The 15,598-nt window shown below is 30.8% G+C and overlaps 1 long non-coding RNA gene across 2 annotated transcripts; it reads left to right on the forward strand.

The window, feature by feature from the left end:
- The first annotated feature begins 10,107 nt into the window (after window positions 1–10,107).
- On the forward strand, window positions 10,108–14,372 carry LOC107843490. Of its 2 annotated transcripts, XR_007046004.1 has the most exons (5): window positions 10,188–10,517; window positions 12,313–12,768; window positions 12,838–12,947; window positions 13,049–13,326; window positions 13,906–14,372. It is a non-coding gene; the product is annotated as an uncharacterized LOC107843490 (long non-coding RNA). The 2 variants fall into 2 exon arrangements; XR_001666404.2 differs by having other exon boundaries at window positions 10,108–10,517; window positions 13,049–14,372.
- The last annotated feature ends 1,226 nt before the right edge of the window (window positions 14,373–15,598 follow it).

Here is a 15,598-nt window from a genome sequence, read left to right on the forward strand (position 1 = left end):
AGCACGATCAGGTACCTGAGCATCCGAACCTATAATATGAAATATCATAGCTCAAGAAATGGGTATGCGATCAGTACGTGGGAATATACTAGTATACCAAATGAGGTAAGGCTGAATGCATAGGTTCATATGCATGAATAATAACTAACTGAATAATATGCAAGAGCTGGATTAACATATATGGAGGATCTGTAACTACTGAACATACTGCGCATACTGTGACTGAGTATACTAGAACTGAATCTAATAACTGATAACTGAATATATTATTAACGGAGTGACTGTATCTGATAGTCATGAATCTGAATTACTGATAACTGAGTGACTGTATCTGACAGTCCTGATTCTGTAGAATTGAACTGAGTTCTGTTCTAAAGACTAAAAGTGAAACTGTGGGAGGTAATCATCTAACTGGCATACCCCAATATAAACTAATAGAGGTCCAGACTGTAACCCCAATTAAAAGAGTGTCAATACCATGCCACGAGTAAAGACAAGCTGAAGAGTCACCCTCTACTGGCAGGTTCCATAAACGAGAATGGCGGTACCCTCTACTGGTAGGTAGAGCACCTCTTCAACCCTCAACTAGGAGGTTTGATGTCTTAACCTACGCTGGCTACGTAGTTCTGTAATGCAAAGACTGCATCTAAGGATCACACCCTCTCCTGGCAGATGAGCCCCCATCGTTGGGTTCACTCGGTGCTGAATCCTACTCCCAACTGAAAGACACTAAACTAATTAATTGGACTAAACTAGATTAATACTGAGATCACTGAGTTTTCCTAGGTTCTATAACTGACTGAGTTCTACTGAGTTCTGTAACTGACTGAGAGTACTACTGATTGTGACATAACTGATACTGTTATATAACTGACACTGGCTCTAGATATACAGCTAAATTATTGGGTATTAAATACCCCCAGGACTCAATAGCATGAAAAGTAAAGAAAAGCTTAATCTTGAATAACATAGCAATGTTCACTTGGTCATAATTCATTCATAGAGACATTTCATCAAACACTTGTAATGAATTAACTTGTACATGAAAGAGGGAATATATGTTAACAGGCTATAATGACATTATCCCATTCTCATAAACAATTTATCAAACACATGGGAAGCATTCTTGGTTCATTGAATCACAAACACTTAGGGTTAACATGGTTATAACAATCAACTTGCAAATTGAAGGGTTTATCATGAATATCATGTAATTCAACACATATTGTAATCAATTCTTGGAACTTGTAATCTAAATCATGGATTAAAACTCTAACAACACCATGAACATGAATTCAATCTAATTCAAACATAGAAATCATAAATCATAAATCTTGTATTTTGAAAAAGGATTCTTCGGCTCCATGGAAGGTTTGGATCCATGGATGAACATCTAACATACCTAAAAATCTAAATTCTTGAAGTTCTTGAAGACTTTTGGAGGGATTCTTGAGATTGCTTGTGAAACTTGGGGGCTAGGGTTTGTTTTCTTGAGAGAGAACTACCTTTTGGTTTTGGGGAAAAGTCAATAATGAAGGGTTTTACATGTTTTTAGGGCTTAAATTCCACATCTGGGCGGAATAAAATCATGGAAAAATACTGTTTTAACTCTGAGCGAAATTTTAATTTTTCATAAAATTTTCCCGATCTGGACCCCTAGCGCGCCACGGTGCTATCTCGCCGTGTCACTAAAAAATGATGACTGGAAAATTACATGATGGAACGACATGGTACAATTGTATCGCCACTTTGGTTGCGAACTGGAAGTGCACCACGACGCGGTGTAATTGCGTTGGTACACTAGAAATTGACAATTATGAACTGGGTTTATGGCGCGATGCGACAATATCACGTAGCAACAAAGAAAACTGACAATTGCTATTTTGACACACTCCGTGATGCGCTACTGGCCTGAATGATGATGTTTAACAGCTGAAACTTAAAATCGCCATAACTTCTTACCCGATTGTCGGATTTAGGCGAATTTTATATCGTTAGAAAGCTAATTCAATTTCCTACACAACAAAAATTCAAAATCTTGAAAATTCCACATGTATAAAATCACATTCATCTCTAAAGAAAGTCTTTGATATTTTTAGGACGAATTTAAGTTAGGTAAAATTATGGGGTGTTACACCTCTAAGGCACCTAAAAATGTTGTTTGGCTTGGTAACTTTCTGAAAGAGTTTGGAGTGGTTCCTTTGGTTCAAACACCACTACCACTTTATTTTGATAATATTGGTGCAACTGCGAACTTGAAAGAACCATGAAGCGATAAAAAAAGTAAGCATGTTGAGAGAAAATATAATTTGATTTGGGATATAACTCAAAGGGGTAATGTCAGAGTTTTGAAGATTGAGTGAAAGAATAATTTGGCGGACCCATTTATAAAGGGATTAACTCAAATGGTTTTTAATAAGCATGTGGAAGAAATGGGTGTTAAAATTGTGCATGCATGGTTATGAGTCTAAGTGAGAGATTTTTAGAATATACTATTACCCATGTGGTTTATGTTATAGTATTATATTTTCATCTCATCTAAAGACAATTTGTATTATTAATAAAATCTTTATTTGAATAGATTATTTTGTTAACATGTGTGTCCTTTACTTATATAGTAGACAATTTTTTATATGGAGTATTTTAACTCATGCACAGAAGATCTAAATTGTCGGTTCTTATAAGTTATAAATTAATGTTCACAATCAAAGATAAGGTAGGACAAACATTGCTGATCATAGCACAAGAATAAATATAATTTGATCTAAATTATGACAATGGTAAATTCCAACTTCTTGTGCTAGTACATTTCGTATATATTAAACAGACTAATTAGAGATATTTGTTTATATTCTAAATGTTATAAACAACTTCTCTAATCTTTTACATGTACTTATACTCTTAATCTTGATATAATTATTATGATTTATGTGGTTTGATTTATTATTTTAATCTATTAAAAGGTGAGACTCTTTTATGAGTCAATATATTCCTAATGGAATGGATGATGACAAACTACTTAGTGAAATATTAATTAGTTGATAGAACCATGTGTCGGACATAGAAGACACCCCTTTATGGTTGCTTATAAGTTTTCGCATGAAAACCCTGCAGTTGGATTTTATATCTGTCATGTAAAATAAGTTACGCATTATAAATAAAGGATTAAATTAATCAATAAGTTAAATTTTTTAGAGAATTTTAATGTTATTGATTAGTTTCGGAAATTCTAACATGGAAAGTTAAATAAGATGTAATGGTAGATTTCGAATTAAATTTTGAAGTGCAATTACAGGTTTTTAGTGAAATAATTTGTAATTTATTATGATATGATAATTTATTCATTTGCGAATTAATATCATAATTGAAAGCTTTAGTTAATAAATTTGTGGTCCGTATATGCCTGATTAACTAATCAATTTTTAAAAGAAAATAATTTTTTTGTAGATAAAGTAATTTTTACTAGTTTTCTATATAAATAAAAGGGACTTTAATATCAATAAACAATGTTTTAATATTAATAAAGAGCTAAAAACATTTTTTCCCTTAATAGGAAAGGCAAAAACGTTTTTCCCATTGTAGTGTCATTAAGGCAGGAACAATGGCTGAAAAAGTGAACTTTTTTCTTCCTTCTTCAATGGAAGATTGACATAAATAAGGATGAGTTTTCAGCAAAAATTTTATCCTTTTTCAGAAAATAAAAAGTCACTCACCCACACAAGTGTTGATTAAACGAGTCAATCGGGAAGTTATGGTAGGCAACAGACTTGGCAATCAAGGTGTTGAACGAATTGTGTGAAAGCTTCAATAGGTAAGTAACATTTTAATTTCATTTGTTGATTTATGTTGTCTGGGTTAAATTGATCTTTAAAATTTCGTTGTGCATGTTGTAACAGATGGAATGATATGTTTTTTTAGCGAATAATGGTAACTCAAACTCAGACAATGTTTGGAAATAATGAAAATGAATTAAAAAATTTATATCAAATTTGAGGTAAGACATATGAATTTATTGCCAATGAGAACTGTTATGTTTCAGAATTAGGCATGTTTTTTCTAAAAAGATAGTCGCCTCTTTGAAAACTAGAAGTGATATAGCAAAATTTTTATAAAAAATAGTTAGTGAAAAAAATTTAAATGGGTCTTATATAATATGTTAAATTGATTTAAATATTAAGATATAATTTATCATTTTATATCTATTTTATTTTTTTATTAAATATTATTAGTTTTTAATATTTAGATGACTTATAATAATTAATTAATGGTGATATAGAAAAATTACGGTTGAAACTGCTTCTTATGTCATAATTGTCTATTTTACCTTTTTTATTAAACATGATAAGTTTTCTAATACGCAGAGGCGGACCTACGTATAGAGTAGGGGGTGCACGTGCACCCACTAGCCTCGAGAAAAACTCTGTATATATAGTTGTATATCTGTACATATACCAATAAATTTAACTAAATATATGTTGTGCACTCTCAAAGACAACTGATTGTGTTGGTGTAGTGGTTAAACTTGTAGCATAAAATCTTCTTTTTTGGGTGGAGGACTTGGGTTTGAAACTCACCCAACTACAATTGTTTTATTGCTCCTTTTTTCAAGTACAATTTGCTGCAGCATTATTGTTGCTCTCTCCCCCAGACAACATTGACACACACATTATTTGTGTATTTTTAATTTTATTCCAAAAATACAAGCTCTCCTTTAATTTCAAAAGTTAAATTCCCCCTATCTTATACTATGTAATTTTATTTTACTTTTATTTTTTAATCATTGACTTATTTTCTATTTAAAAATTAGCGATTTAAAGTTTGAAAGCTTAAATCCAACGTTTTCTTGTAGCAACCATTTAGCAAACAAATCTCTCAGATTTTCTATTTTTCAAAAACTTTCTATTATTGTTGAAAATATAAAAGTGCATCGAATTCAAGTACGGTGAATAACACTCTTTTGTCATATTAAACCAAATTAAAAATATTTAACAATATTAAGTTTTCAAAGAACTATATGTCGAACTTTGACACTATCAATTACTATGTTTAAATATAAAGGTGCACCCGTCAAACTCAAATTTTGGGTTCGCCTCTACTAATACGAAATAGTTAATCAAATATCTTGATTGAAGCAATGAAACAGACATGTTTTAAATGACTCATAATAACTAATTAGAAGTAGTATAACAAAATTGCTATAAAAAATATTTGCGAAAAAATTTAAGTGGGTCTTATATTAGATGTCAAGTTAATTTAAAATATCAAGAGCTAATTTATTACTTTATGTCTATTTTATTTTTTATTAAATATTATTAATATTTTAATACGTAGATGATTTATAATAATTAATTAAGGTTGATATAATAAAATTACCGTTGAAATAGCTAAAGCAGACATGTAATAAATATCTATTTTATTTTTTAGTAAATATTATTAATTTTTTAATATGTAAATTACATATAATAATTAATTAAAAATGATATAATAAAATCACGGAACAATCAGGTTGTTGCTTTACTAATGAATATACCAATGAATATTGCCTTTTTCCTTTGTAGTAAATCTATATCCAAGCGACAAAGCCGTTGGTGCGTAACAGCTTTTCGATTTCCTCTTTAAAGTGAATTTTGATATATTTAATATATTTTTAATATTTTAAAACTTTCTGCTAAGTCGAAATGGAGTACCTCATATTAGTTGATATGTTTATTAAAAAAAAAGTTTCAAAATAGCTGTCATATTTAAAAAATTAAGAGATAATTGAATATTATTTTTTAATTTTATTCGTCAGTAATAATAATTTAATGAAAATAGTTAACTTAAATAGACAATGATAATATTTGATGTAAATAATTAAAATAGATAATAGTAATATTTAATATAAATTTAATAGGATCATATTAGTCAAATTTACAATGCATGTAAAAAGTAAATACGTCAAGTAATATGGGGCTTTAGACTGTAGGTGACAAAAGAGTTTTAAAATGAGATATGGGTGACACACGTCTTAATAATTGAGTGGAGCTGATAATTACTTTATTAAAGATTAAGAAAGTAAGAGACATTTAAAAATAACCCATAAGTTTTTTAATTTACACTTTGATCCAATGTAAAACCTAATATAACTAGAAACGAGGAAAAAACAGGCACATTTCTCTCTCTTCTCATTTATTGGAGTTTTCTCTCTCTTCACAATTTTTGTTGTTCATTGTTGTTGTTGCTTTATTCATCATCTTCTTCATTATCATCATCTTGTTCTTCATTATCATCTCTTTTTGTTCATCATCATCTCTTGTTGTTGAACATTGTTGTTACCGCTACTGTTGCTACTTGATCAAATTTTTTTAGGTCAAATTTTATTCGTATATCACTTAAACATTACTTATTTGGTGATTTTAGTAAGTAAAATTATAATTTTTAGTTGAATTTCTCATCTAGGTGTATTTTCTACTGATGTTTTTTCAACAATGAATAAAACATGTAACGTGAATCCAATAGATGAGTAATCTATTGCACAGATGAGTAATCTGTTGCAACATATATGACTAATCTGTTGCAACATATTACTCATCTGTTGAATTCATATTATAGTGTTGTAATATGAATCCAACATATGGGTCATCTGTTGCAACAGATTAGTCATATGTTGCAACAGATTACTCACCTGTTGCAACAAATGACTCGTATGTTGGATTCATGTTGCAGGTTCTATCCATTGTAGCAGTAACAGATATACCAAATAAAAAATTCAACAAAAATCATAATTATTCTTACAAAATCACCTATGCAGTAATATTCAAGTGATATATGAATAAAATTTGACCTTAAAAAATTTCAAAAATTTTATCAGGGGGCACAACGAATAAGTGAAACACATGAAAAATTTCATGAAACAGGTAAAGAAAACAAAAATAGTATATCATACATCAAATGCAAAAGAATCAAGAGAACAAACATTTGAGTTCTCCTAAAAACGTTTAAGTTCCCTAGTATTTTAATTGTTTTCTAATGGATGACCCATCTGTTTAATAATTTCCAACAGATGAATTGTCTCTTGCGACATGTTAGTTATCTGTTGATTCAAATTAAGCAATTATTAGTAATAACTAAATTGATTTACTTAAAATTAAAGACAAGTCTTTAAGACAATGGGACAAATATTTGAGTTCTCCTAAAAATATTTGAGTTCCCTAGTATTTTAATTATTTTTCAACAGATGGCCTATTTGTTGCAACAAGTTAGTCATATATTGCAACAAACACTTATAACAGGTTAGTCATTTGTTGATTTAAATTAATTAATTTTTAATAATAATTAAATTGATTTAATTAAAATTGAAGACAAGACATTAGAAAAGGTAAAAACGTTTGAGTTCTCCTAATAAACGTTTAAACTTTAGTATTTTAAATTATTTTTCAACACATATTTTGTCTATTTAATAATTTCCAATAGATGAGTCATATGTTGCAACAACTTAGTCATCTGTTGTAACAATGTCTATATCTGTTTGATAATTTTCAATAGATGAATTAGTTGTTGCAACAAGTGAGTCATCTATTGCAACAGATGTCTATATCTATTTGGTTATTTTCAACATATGTTTTTATTTGTTTGGTCATTTTCAACAGATTACTCATCTGTTGTAACATGTTAGTCATCTATTGATTCAAATTAAGACATTATTAGTAATAACTAAATTGATTACTGAAATAAAATATGAATTAATAAGTTCAATTACAGTTTCAAGTAATCTCATAATAATTACACGTTCAACTAAGTATGTTCGTCCTAAGTAGAGTGATCAATTGACCAATTTTATTTGAAATAATTCAAACTAAGTCATCATTAGAAATAACTTTATTGATTTAACTAAATTAAAGATAAATTAATAAGTTCAATTACAATTTCAATTAATCTCATAGTAATTACATGATCAATTAAGTGTGTTCGTCCTGAGTAGAGTGATCAATTGACAAATTTTATTTGAAATGATTCAAACCAAGCCATAATTAGAAATAACTATATTGATTTAACTAAAATTAAAGATGAATTAGTAATCTTTTGCAACATGTTAGTCATTTATTGATTCATATTAAGCCATTATATTAGTAATAATTAAATTGATTTAACTAGATTTACACATGAATTAATAAGTTCAATTACAGATTTAATTAATCTCATGGTAATTACGTGATCAACTAAGTGTGTTCGTCCTGAGTAAAGTGATCAATTGTCCAATTTTATTTGAAATGATTCAAACCCCATAATTAGAAATAACTATATCGATTTAACTAAAATTAAAAATGAATTAGTAAGTTCACTTACAATTTTAATTAATTTTATACTAATTACATGATCAACTAAGTGTTTAGTCTTAAGTAGAATGATCAATTGATCAATTTTAGTTGAAATAATTAAAATTAAGAAATTATTAGTAATAATTAAATTAATTTAACTAAAATTAAAGATGAATTGATAATTTTAATTATAATTTCAATTTATTTCATTATAATTACATGATATCTAAGTATATTCGTCTGGAGTAAAGTGTTAATTGACCAATTTTATTTGAAATAATTCAAATTAAGACATTATTAGTAATAACTACATTGATTTAACTAAAATTAAAGATGAATTGATAAATTCAATTATGATTTCAATTATTCTCATATTAATTACATGATCATCTTAGTGTGTTCGTTCTGAGTAGAGTGATCAATTGACTAATTTTATTTGAAATGATTCAAACTAAGCCATTATTAGTAATAGCTAAATTGATTGAATAATTACAATTTCAATTAATCTCATAGTAATTACATAATCATTTAAGTGTATAACCTATTGCAATAGATTTAACCTGTTACAACAGATGCGTCATCTGTTGAAAATTATCAAATATATATATACACATATATTGCAATAGATTAGTCATCTGTTGTAACAAATGTCTTTATATGTTGGTCATTTTCAATAGATGACCAATCTGTTGCAACATATGACTTTATCTGTTTGTCATTTCCAACAAATTACTAATTTGTTGCAATAGAGGACTAATCTGTTGCAACAGATGTCTTTATCTATTTGGTCATTTTCAACAGATTACTCATCTTTTGCAATATGCTAGTCATCTATTGATTCATATTAAGTCATTATATTAGTAATAACTAAATTGATTTAACTAGAATTAAACATGAATTAATAAGTTCAATTATAGTTTCAATTAATCTCATGGTAATTACATGATCAATTAAGTGTGTTCGTCCTGAGTAGAGTGATCAATTGACCAATTTTATCTAAAATAATTCAAACCAGCCATAATTAGAAATAACTATATTGATTTAAATAAAATTAAAGATGAATTAGTAAGTTCACTTACAATTTCAAATATTTTATAGTAATTACATGATCAACTAAGTGTTTAGTCTTAAATAGAATAATCAATTGACCAATTTTATTTGAAATAATTAAAATTAAGCAATTATTAGTAATAACCAAATTGATTTAATTAAAATTAAAGATGAATTAATAATTTTAATTACGATTTCAATTAATCTCATAGTAATTACATGATCATCTAAGTATATTCGTCTTGAGTAAAGTGTTAATTGACCAAGTTTATTTGAAATGATTCAAATTAAGACATTATTAGTAATAAGCTACATTGATTTAACTAAAATTAAAGACGAATTGATAAGTTCAATGATGATTTTAATTATTCTCATATTAATTACACGATCATTTAAGTGTATAACCTATTGCAACAGATTTAACCTGTTGCAACATATGAGTCATCTGTTGAAAATTATCAAATAGATATAAACATATGTTGCAACAGATTGGTAATCTGTTGTAACAAATGTCTTTATTTTTTGGTCATTTCCAACAGATTACTAATATGTTGCAATAAATGACTAATCTGTTGCGACAGATGTGTTTATCTTTTTAGTCATTTTCAATATATTACTAATTTGTTACGACAGACGATCAATCTATCTGTTGCAATAGATGTCTTTATCTACTTGGTAATTTCCAATAGATTACTCATCTGTTGCAATGGATGGGTCATCTGTTATCAATTTATCTTTAATTTTATTGTAATAGTAAATCATCTTTTGTTGTTATTTAATTTTAGTCTATGACCTTACTCTCAACCAAATACATTCTTTCTTGTAATTGATTCTTTCCACTCCCAAATGCTTAAAAATAGATAAAATAGGGTACTAAACTCTAGAGCAGCTTTCGTCTGGCTTAAAAATAGATAAAATAGGGTACTAAACTCTAGAGCAGCTTTCGTCTGGCCGGATGAGTATGTGCTTAATGTGTTGTACATTCTGCAGTTCTAGTTGTACAAGATATTGCATTGTAGCGTTAGCTGTAGAGCGGCTTTCGTGTCTGGGCCAGATGAGTGTTTGCTTCATGTGTTGTACCTTCTATTGTTGGAAGTTGTAGATTAATGACAAGTTTTGTCAGTTTTAATTTCTGCAAGATACATCCGCAGTTGTATTAACTTATCTCAGGTGGATGCGATGTCTGTTTTGTTTAAAAGAATTGAGTTTTTATTTGTCTTGTGTATATATTGTCTAAATTGTGACTGTGTGGTTATCTTCTGGTTGTGTCCAAGTGTTTAACTCTTTTGTATCATTTTATAGAATAGAGTTCAGTAATTATCTTGACAACTACATGCTGTTGTTAACATGCCAATATAAGAAAATAATCTTGCTTTGTGTATTTGAAATTCTGAAGCTTCCCTTCTTCTAATGTTCAACCTAGTTTCTAATGCTTCATTTTTTTGTCTGTGTGAACTTGCCAATCGTGTTCTACACTGAAGAAATCCATACTCTTTAGACATTTTCCAGGCAGACCTAATCAGCTTTTAATAGTTTTTTGGACAATTCTAAACATTTCCCATTTTGAGGTAAAAATCTTGATTTTGAGTAAGTTAATGAGACTTCTGTTTCACTATATGAAAGATCTTGAAAGGACCCATCTTAAGTTAAAGATTCTAAAACACATTGTTACTAAGAAATCAATTTTTTCACAAAAGAATCCAAAACCAGATCAGAATTTTGAAAGATTCTGAAAATTTTCCATTTTTTTCCATGCTGAGAGCTTAAGATGGGAGCCGAAACGAAATGGCTATATGCATTTGTTTATGTAGCCTTTGTATCATTTCTCGTATTCTTGTCTTCCAGTTTGGGATTTAGCTTATCCTATTATACATTTTCATCACAGAGGAGGCATGCCACCCCGTAAATCATGGGCTGGGCTATCCCGCTGCTTTAGCATACTACATTTCAGGTGGAGGGGAAGATAGTGAAAAGGTTGAGATTTTTGTTAGCTTTAGGAATAGGTTCTTGTTGCACATTGGTGTTGATGGCGATAAAGAAGATAGGTGGAAGCTTTGGATGCTGGTGAAATCTGTGCCAGTAATTCAGGCTTTTAGGAATGTGGATGTGGTTGGAAAGCCTGATCTAGTTACCTATATGGGTTCAACCAATATAGCAGCAATGGTTAAGGCAGTATTTATTCTGTTGAAGGTGGATGGGATTGGTTTGTTAGTTTAATTGCCTCTGGTTATCCTTTAATTACACAAGATGGTAAATTTTGCTTCAGCTGAACTGATTATTGATTTGGATAAGATAGCTTCTGATTGACTCATTGATAAGGTAGAAGCTCGTATTTGCTGAGATTCATGGGTTTTGAATTTTGGGAGTTAAATCTGCACTTCTGCTTAAAGTTCAAATTGTTTTGATTGTTTTTACTAAGGTCTACTGGAAACCTTCTCTCTACCTTGTAGGGGTAAGGTCTATATACATGTTCCTACCCTCATTCTCTGACTAGAGAAAACTCTTGGCAGCCTTATCGAGCAACATGCTGTTGCAAAAGATTTAAAGAGATAGCTCTTTGCTCTTAATTCTAGTTGTTTCTTTCTTCTTTCTAAATGCGCCATATGAACCGTATCTTTTGATTCCTGGGTGCAAGTCCCACAAATTTAGACAAAGGAGAACAGTTTCTAGGCCATTTACAAATGTATTGCATGCATCTTGACTAGTAATGGTATATCTGGAGCAAACTTTCATCTGCCAAGATCAGTATGTGGCTCATGTCTATTGTAAATTCTGTTGTGATGATTGTGCTTTTTGATCTCTCAAAAGATGTACTTGTTACCTTCTAACTTACAGAAATAGCAATTGACAGCCTACCTTGTCCTTCTATTTCATAGAACTCCCGCCCTAATTGTTTAAAGCATATATCTGCCTACCTTGTAACAAACATGACTATTCTTAAATTTGATTGTCCGTTCTTTTACAGGTGGCTAGTAAAGAAAATAAATGACATCAAAAGGTAATGTTAATGACGTAAGAAAAATAAGAAAGGAACTGATAATCTTCCTACAGGTCAATATACACTACCACCACCACCACCTGTTACCACAATTCTTCAACCAGCTACTACAAATATTCCTCCCCCTCCTAGATGCACTATTTCACTACCAAATGCATTTTTCATGCCTCCACCGTCTGACCAGTTGCACACCTCTTCATCCCAAAATAGTTTGCATAGTAGCTCTTCATTTGTGCCTTCGACATCATCCATACCAAACCTTTCTGGATTGAGAGTTGGAGGTCCTAACACACCAACATTGCCATCCATAGATAGTGCTACAATGCCTAATGCTACAACATCTGCTTCTCAGAATTTGTAATTTAAAGAGGTAGTAGAATATGACAATGTTGGGAGGCTACGAATCGTCCCTTATCGTTACGGGTAAGTAACACTTAAGTTTTCCTTAATTTTTAAAAGCTAAGATGATGGTTTAATATAATCTTATTGCAGGTTCATTCCAGCATATGCCGCCGGGCATATGGTTATAGAAGCAATTAAACTGGAATAGTTGGTTAGAGATTCCATGGAAAATTAGAATTGTCATGTGGAAACAATTTATGGTATAAGTAGTTTTATAAGCTATGAATCTCATTGCCTAGAGATAGTTTTTCCATTGTATCCATCAACTCATTTTTTGACTTTATATTAAATTATTTTGCAGACAAAGTGTTCATGGAGTGATTGTCATGATAATGAAATAGACCGCATTTTTTGATTGAAAGCAGCTCTACGGGTCAAAGAACACTTGTATGAGGCCCGGAGGAAATTGATCAAACCTGGTTGGTTGAATGATGAAGTGTGGACTCAGTTCTTGATATTATGGGATACTCCTGAATTTAAGGCGGAGAGGGAATGAGGAAAGGCAAATCGAGCCTCTGAAACAGGTGCTCGCTGCACACCGGAGGTTCGATGAGTTTCGCTACCCACCAACGAAGAGTGGTACTATTCTTGTCCAACCCCTTTATCCATTTACACGTGATACTTTGAGTAAATTATTTGTTGTTATTGTCGAATTTGTGTCTTCTGTGGCTGCAATTAAGCTACCTGGAAGTCTGAATTCTGTAACTAAAAGTATCTAAAAAGTAATAAAGATAAAAAGTAAATTGAATTTGATGACAAAAGAGAACAACAACAAAAGTACAGTTTCTTTAAGCAAATGTGTTAAAACTATAAGTAATAGAAAATGTTGATCTATACATACACAAGAGTTTGGTGACATATACTGATGTTGAGACGCAATACTGATAGATTGATATGTGAAAACATACATCCACAAAATGCATATGCCACATGATCAGAGAACCTATTGTTCTGTCCCTGAATAGTCTATATGCTTGCTAGTTCCATAATATGGCTGCAGACACTAGTTTCACCATTGATAACCAAATAATCCAACAGTCCTTTGAAATAAACAGAAAGGAAAAAAGATTGAAAGTTCTTTGTACTACTGGTGATAATGATGTTGTAAAGGGGTTGTGATGATTTCTTCTTTCCTTTCTGGACTATGTTCAATCACAGCATCGAGAATGACACGTCCCATATATTGGCAAGGCGACCCGTTTATGGCTTTGAATAGCAAATTGGTGTCCGGAGCCATGGCGGTGTTACTCCTCTTTTGCATTGTTCTAAAACAGCAAATCTGAGCCCTCCACAACTTATTTCTTTCTCTTGGATGGTGATTCTTGTCGGGTCGGAAAACCAATAGACCCTTGTGGTTCGGTCCTTCTCCGGAACTCGTGTATAGTAGGATCTTAATACACTGGACTGCATTTTTTAAACTAGGACAGTCTTGTTTTTTTTTTTGTGTGTATGGGTTACTGTGTTGATAGAAGTTACATAAAGAGGCAGTGATGATGGTGTTTCTGATTCTAGGCTAACCAATTCTGGCATGGAATGACCCAACCCAGATCTTGGCATGGCAACACTATGTACGCCCTGTGATTGAGGCTTCTCTCTCCCCTACAATCAGTGTTTGTTTGCATCCATGGGGTGGCTGGATTCTCTTTTGCCTAGTCGTAGAACACATCTGAGCCCAATTTTCATGAAAAGAGTGAAAAAAGTAATCTTTTTCGTGATTTAGTCTACACCCCACAATAACACATGAATTCTTCCTCTACTATTTTCTGCTACTTATATATATATTAAAAATTAATTTTTAATTAATGAAGTATCAACATCTCTTGAACTTTTAAACTTCATATCTTTTTTTTCAAAAAATCAAGCTTCTAAGTAATTTTTATATATAATAATTGTATAAAATTTCAAAATTTAATGTTATAAGTTGTACATACGTAAAATTTATTGGATCAAATTCATATAAAATTTGAATTTGATTCGTATTTTATTGGGTCTAAAATTATTTTGGGCTTAAAAAATAATAAGCTCATTTTATTCCTCATTAAGGTCCATCTCACCTTGAAGCCCAAACTCATGCCACGTGTCAAGTGACGTGGCATTCCAGTCAAATCCAAGACCGACAAGACAATGCCACGTGTACAAATGATGTGGAAATCTCATTCAGATTCAAGAACCAGTCAAAAGTTGTCAAGTGTCAAAGTGATATATTTCGGCAATCACAAGCAACCAGGCCTACTCCCTACAACTATAAATAGGGGGTAACATAACATTCTAAAGACATTCGGAAAGAGGACTTGGACAAACATTGGCAACATCGATATTAACTATCAAGTTCTTGCAAGGAGAAATCAACGGAGTTCTTCTCGGAGATTATTCCAAAGTGACAAAACATTTTCCGATATTCACAACGATTGAAATACATCTCCATAAGCCCAAATCATCCAACAATTTGAGAAACACGCTACTGAAGGCCCTTATATCAGTTCAAGTTTAGGAGACAAGAATTAAGAGAGTTACGGAATTGTACTCACAAGATTCATTTAAATAAAATTACTCTTTTTATTTATTTTATTTTTGCTTGTAGTTAAATTTCAGCACTACAAAAATTTGTTGCAAACAAATTTTGGCACGTCCAGTGGGACCAGTCTGCTTTTCATCTCTTTCTACTACAAATTGAAAAATCACAAATTCAACTACTGCAATGGACTTCTGAAAAATTAATGACATTTTGAGCAAGAAGTCTACTACTGCCACATCTAGTGAGATCAAGTTTGTTGGCCCCATCAGTCGACGAAATATCAATGCTTGTTCTTTGGATGGATCCTAATACTTCACTTTTTGAAAATGACAAAAA

Source organism: Capsicum annuum, chromosome 10 (assembly GCF_002878395.1).
Source record: "Capsicum annuum cultivar UCD-10X-F1 chromosome 10, UCD10Xv1.1, whole genome shotgun sequence".
NCBI lineage: Eukaryota > Viridiplantae > Streptophyta > Magnoliopsida > Solanales > Solanaceae > Capsicum > Capsicum annuum.